Source organism: Electrophorus electricus, chromosome 22 (genome assembly GCF_041902795.1).
Source record: "Electrophorus electricus isolate QZ-2024a chromosome 22, ASM4190279v1, whole genome shotgun sequence".
NCBI lineage: Eukaryota > Metazoa > Chordata > Actinopteri > Gymnotiformes > Gymnotidae > Electrophorus > Electrophorus electricus.
This window is the reverse complement of record NC_137518.1, coordinates 6,620,814-6,626,813: the sequence shown is the minus strand read 5'-3', so window position 1 is coordinate 6,626,813 and position 6,000 is coordinate 6,620,814. Positions and strand designations below refer to the sequence as shown.

Below are 6,000 nucleotides of genomic sequence, written 5' to 3'. Positions count from 1 at the left end.
AGGCATGTTGCGAGAACAGGCGCTGTGCTAACAACGACGACGAAGATTAGTCAACTTCGCGTCTTGAGCACGTGCACGAACAAGCAAAACGACGTCCTTTATTTCTTCCCCTTGAATTGTCTTTATAGTGACGAGAGCTGGGGGGGAGGGGAGTTCCTTTATTATTCAATTGTCATGTTTCTTTACAGAAAAAAAAATACAGGTAAACTAGGCTTCTTCACATGGCAATGTTCTTGTCAAATGAAATGACAACCCTGGACTGTGACTAATAAACTGGAGACAAAAGTTTGTTCTTGTCGTTTTCTTTATGGATTTAAATACATCCAACACACAGCAGTTTTTCCTGGACAGTTTTTCATGGACTTCCATAACTAATGTTTTCGATAATGCATGTGATTCATTTTTACAACACTTACTTCTCCCTGAAAGCCTCCGTCTGTTGTTAGAGCTTCCTTTTCGGTGTCCCCCTCCCGAGGCTCGCATATAAGATACGTAATGGAAAAATCTCAGTCACTTAAATCGTATTCAGGCCCCTATGCACTTTGTCAGGATCTTACAACTGAATGCCCCTTGGAGAACAAAAACGCGCACAGAAAAAAAGGATAAAATAGGTAAGCGACATCTTGGCAACATTTGCAGCGAATTGCGAGGCTCTGTCACTTGATATGTTTCATGCACTTTTCGAGAACATACTATGTTCTTTTCGTGTAAGCTAAAGCGGGCTATACGAACAAGGTGATGGTGAAGTTAGGCTGGAAGAGACTCATCGCATACTGCGACAAAAAAAGCATAAAAAATAAACTCCCATAGGTGAAAAAAAACGTTATATACAGCACACAAAAGCTAAAGCTAAACTTTGATATGTCGTAAAATAACTGCACTGAAAAGGAATTAACATTTAAATGCCCCCATGAAGACTCGCATCGTAATCCATAGCTGACCCCCAATTCCTCGAAACATGTTGGTTACTAAATGAAACAGTTCTCTTTCAGTAGGCTGACTTTGCAAACTGTCTGGCAAAAATAGAAACCGCAGTCGACACTCTTGTAAATCATGCATATTTGCCCTAACTCTTTGTGATTTCGAATTTGACAATGTGAGAGAATCGCGTAACAGATTTTATTCAATCAACCCCGTTGCACTCAACTTCACGCGACAGGAGCTGGGTTATTTTTGGTGAACGAGTCGTCATAGCTGGGAATGGGAAATGCTTGAGTATCAAGTCTCAAGAGCAGATGTGTGCAAACATCGTCTTCATGCATCTGAGCTCGCCGAACACAGGTAAGGGGATGAAACGAGTCCATGTCAGCAAACCAGTTTATGACATCGGGCCCGTGAACATTAACTTATCTGAACATAGATAGTGATCTGAATACGGATAGATACCGACATTGAATTGATCCGGTTAACATAAAGATAGAGGTTACGTGACATTCAGTCTTTCTGCCGCCGCCGGTGACTGAACGTGTTGTATGGCTTTCAGCATGCCGATAGCTTCAGTGGTGAGTCTTGATATTACACGAAAGTATTTAATGAAAAGTATTAGCTCTTATTTGCAAGAGGTGCAACATTTTGCATAATTTCATAACATGACACTTCTGATGCACCACTGCATCGGGTCTGTCAACCGAAATTTGAGACTTTACTGTTAATATGTTTGCATTCTGTTGAGATGTTGGCAAAAATGATTTAATTTGTGATTCTTGTGCTTCGAGCGCAAAGATGTTAGACCTCATGCCTTGAAATCCGTGGCAACCGACAGGCTAGTGCGTCGTTAGCTGGAGAAAGGCCTATCTTTTGTGTTTGCTTTTTAAATAATTTCTTTCCCATATTGCATCATATTTTGTTAAGAGTAGACTTCAGACAAACATCTTTAAAATCTAAATAATTGTTGTCTCACTCGTCTTGACGATCGTGATGAAATTATTTAATATGGTTGGTAAATCTCAGAAATAAATGGAATCATATTTGTTGTATTGTCAGTGTAGGTCCACTTAATTAATGTTAGAGACAAAAAATGTATTGGAAAAATATGTAAACTTAATGTTTCGATGTGTAAGTTTGTCACTGGATGTTATATGAAGCATGTTAACGTGTGCTGTATTAGTATTACAGTTATTACAGGTTTGGGCTGTTGACTGAATTTAGTTGAGTTGCAGAGTTATGCTTTGTAACTGGTTGTAAAGCTCTTTCAATTGTTAACCTAGTTGCAATCCACCTACACTATAAATTGCATAGAAATGTTATTTCAGCCGTTCATCAAATAGGGAGTGTTGCAATCTAAAGCATTTCTAACATTTTCTTAATTATTCAGCTGTGTTAAATAAAGTATTCAAAAATGGCTTTGTAAAAGATGGATTAAATGCAGCATTTCCTGCAGTGCATTGGCATGATTCTGCATGCCCTTTTTGAAATGGCACATCTGTTGGCCCTAGTAGTCCTGCTGCAAATCATTAGTTTAACATTATAGACTGTCATCATATGTGAGCAGTGGTAAATAACCATAACAAACAGATGAAGCAAGATGCCAGTGTGGAGTGTGACAAGCATTCAGAGGAAGAGAGAGCCCAGAGGTTATGAAATACAACACTTTTTATCAGATTCTTACAGCCTGTTCAGGGCTCCGATGCTCTAATATCTTTGTTCTGTCCATATGCATAACTTGGGATTTGGTATCTTCATTGCATACTTTGTCCATCTGATGTTGAATTATAGCAATTATTGTGATTTTCATTGCAGTCTAACACTTGGTGCATGGATTAAAAGCCACGCTCCATCAAGACTACTTGAAACACAACACAAAGGCCATGTATTGGGATATATTTGCTGTGTGATCCATAAAAATACTTTAGCTGTTTGTGCTGAGACCTTTGGATGTCTCAAAGGTTATGAACTGCTGAGAATAATTTGGCAAATATGCCAAATTAGATAGATCATTTTTTGTTAAGAGTAGACTTCATACAAGCATCTTTAAAATCTAAATAATTGTAGTCTCACTTGTCTTGATGATCATGATGAAATTATTTAATATGGTTGGTAAGTCTCAGAACCAAATGGAATCAAATTTGTTGTATTATCCGTGTAAGTCCACTTAATTAATGTTAGAGACAAAAAAAAATGTCTTGGAAAAATATGTAATCTTAATAATGTTTCGATGTGTAAGTTTGTCACTGGATGTTATATGAAGCATGTTAACCTGTGCTGTGTTAGTATTACAGTTATTACAGGTTTGGGCTGTTGACTGAATTTAGTTGAGTTGCAGAGTTATTCTTTGTAACTGGTTGTAAAGCTCTTTCCATTGTTAACCTAGTTGCAATCCACCTACACTATAAATTGCATAGAAATGTTATTTCAACCGTTCATCAAATAGGGAGTGTTGCAGTCTAAAGCATTTCTAACATTTTCTTAATTAATCAGCTGTGTTAAATAAAGTATTCGAAAATGGCTTTGTAAAAGGTGGATTAAACGCAGCATTTCCTGCAGTGCATTGGCATGATTCTGCATGCGCTTTCTGAAATGACACATCTGTTGGCCCTAGTAGTCCTGCTGCAAATCATTAGTTTAACATTATAGACTGTCATCATATGTGAGCAGTGGTAAATAACCATAACAAACAGATGAAGCAAGATGCCAGTGCGGAATGTGACAAGCATTCAGAGGAAGAGAGAGCCCAGAGGTTATGAAATACAACACTTTTTATCAGATTCTTACAGCCTGTTCAGGGCTCCGCTGTTCTATTATCTTTGTTCTGTCCATATGCATAACTTAGGATTTGGTATCTTCATTGCATACTTTGTCCATTTGATGTTAAATTATAGCAATTATTGTGATTTTCATTGCAGTCTAACACTTGGTGCATGGATTAAAAGCCAAGATCCATCAAGACTGCATGAAACAACACAAAGGCCATGTATTGGGATATATTTGCTGTGTGATCCATAAAAATACTTTAGCTGTTTGTGCTGAGACCTTTGGATGTCTCAAAGGTTATGAACTGCTGAGAATAATTTGGCAAATATGCATATACTACTACAAAACAAATTTTTGCACCCAGCAATTCCTTCATTCGCACTTTGTTTTACCATGTTTTCTTCCCTTTGAATTTGATTTCTCACACACACACACACACACACACACACACACACACACACACACACACACACACACACACACACACACACACACACACATTTATATATCAAATTTCTTAAGCCTGTTGGGTTGGCACTGAAACCTAAAGAATGCGCTAAAGAAATAACTAAAGAAAAAACTTGCCCTAGAATTATCAACATTAGCCCAATAGTTTCATACATGTACAATATTTTGCAACTCAACACCTAGTTTATTCATCTTATGGCAGTTACACTTGCACTGTCTGCTGAAGTTAATGGAGCATCTTGTTCTCACTTTTACTGTACACTGTCAGGTTGTGGTCTAAAGCCAAGGACAGTGTGTGTGTGTGTGTGTGTGTGTGTGTGTGTGTGTGTGTGTGTGTGTGTGTGTGTGTGTGTGTGTGTGTGTGTCTGACATTTGTATTTGTTTGTAATGTACATTAATGTACATGTTCTATAGTTTATATTCTTAAGTGAATATGCTGGCTAGAAGAAGTTGTTCTGTCAAGTCTGAGGTTACGGTCCAAGTTGGTAATGGGATATGTTGATGGTTTAGCTGAATGTTTCTTACTGAGTTTCTCATCTGGTCCATGCACTTCATCATCTTCCATAATGGATATGATTTGTCTAGATGCCATTGTTGAGGACTTTTTTGTGACTCAAGGTTCTAATGCTAAGACAATGACTTCAGTGGTCTTGTGTCCTTAACTTAAAAGAGAATAAACATGACACTGATGGTGCTGTGTAGGCTTGCCCTGTTAGCCTTTAAGTAAGTAAGTAAGTTTTTTATTTATAAAGCACATTTCAAACCTAAGAATTGTACATGGCTGATCCATAAACTGTATAAAATGTATCAATAACAGCACAACAATGAACAATCAATCCAATCCATCAAAAATGCAGACTTCAGAAAGCTAACTGGCATACATAGGCTTTCATTTTTAAAAGGAATAGTCTTGTTTTAAAAGTGGAGACAAATGGGGCAGGGCTGAAATCTAATAGCCAACTGTTTCATAGCTATAGTGCTGCAACTTCAAAAGCTGTCGCCTTTTAGCTTCAGCTGAGACGATGGAAATTCCAAGAGCGGCTAATTGGAAGATCTCAGGGACCTGGATGAAGAGTTGGGTTGGAATAATTATGTAATGGAAGATGGCACAGCTCCATTAAGGGCCTTAGAGACAAATAAAAGAAACAGGGAGCCAATGAATGTGGCTAAAATCAGGGTGATATGATCCTTTTTCTTTGTGTTCATGAGTAACATTCTTAACCAACTGTAAATGAGCCAGGAAGGTCTTATTGACACCTATGTTAATGTCATTAAAGTAGTCTAAGCAAGCTGCAACCGCCAAATTCTATGATGTTAGCATTGACTTAATTTTTGCGTTTGACTAAAGATGGTCAAAACTACTTTTAACAACATAATTAATTTTTATGTCAAACTTGAGATCACCTGATTTGACTGTGCAACCCTTTTTACATAGACTGTCAGTGGACTTTGCTGGGCTAAAGAAAATAACTGATAGTTTGTTTTCATTTAACTGGAGAAAATTGTTTGCCATCCAGAGTTTGATTTAGTAGAGGCAGTCATAAAAATGCCTAAGTGAGTACAAGTCAATAGGCCTCAGTGAGAGAAGACAGTAAGACTGACTGCTATACTTCCTCACAATACTGGCCAACAGAAGCATATATACTAAGAATTGTACTGGCCTTAATACATTTGCCCTGTTTATCCTCAGCATTAGTAGTATGTTAGATAGTGGCACAATATTTTCATTTGGCTGTATTACCCCACGCTGAATTTGAAATTAAGTAACCGCTATGAGTTTGGCATGAAGGAAGCATGGCCTCTTATACCCAATAACCCCAAAATAACCTAAAATAATTGTAC

At 37.6% G+C, this 6,000-nt stretch overlaps 1 protein-coding gene across 11 annotated transcripts in view; it reads left to right on the top strand.

Annotated features, from left to right (window-relative positions):
• Nucleotides 1–499: 499 nt before the first annotated feature.
• Nucleotides 500–6,000, top strand: part of atp2b2 (ATPase plasma membrane Ca2+ transporting 2) — a 101,396-nt gene continuing 95,895 nt past the window's right edge. For 9 of the 11 annotated variants that reach the window (XM_081705332.1, XM_081705329.1, XM_081705327.1 and 6 more), the window contains exon 1: nt 500–611. The gene's annotated coding sequence lies outside the window, so the exon portion shown is untranslated. Of the gene's footprint in view, nt 612–1,144; nt 1,282–1,486; nt 1,503–6,000 lie in introns of those variants that run through there. The other 2 variants (XM_027020335.3, XM_081705325.1) reach the window with 2 other exon arrangements.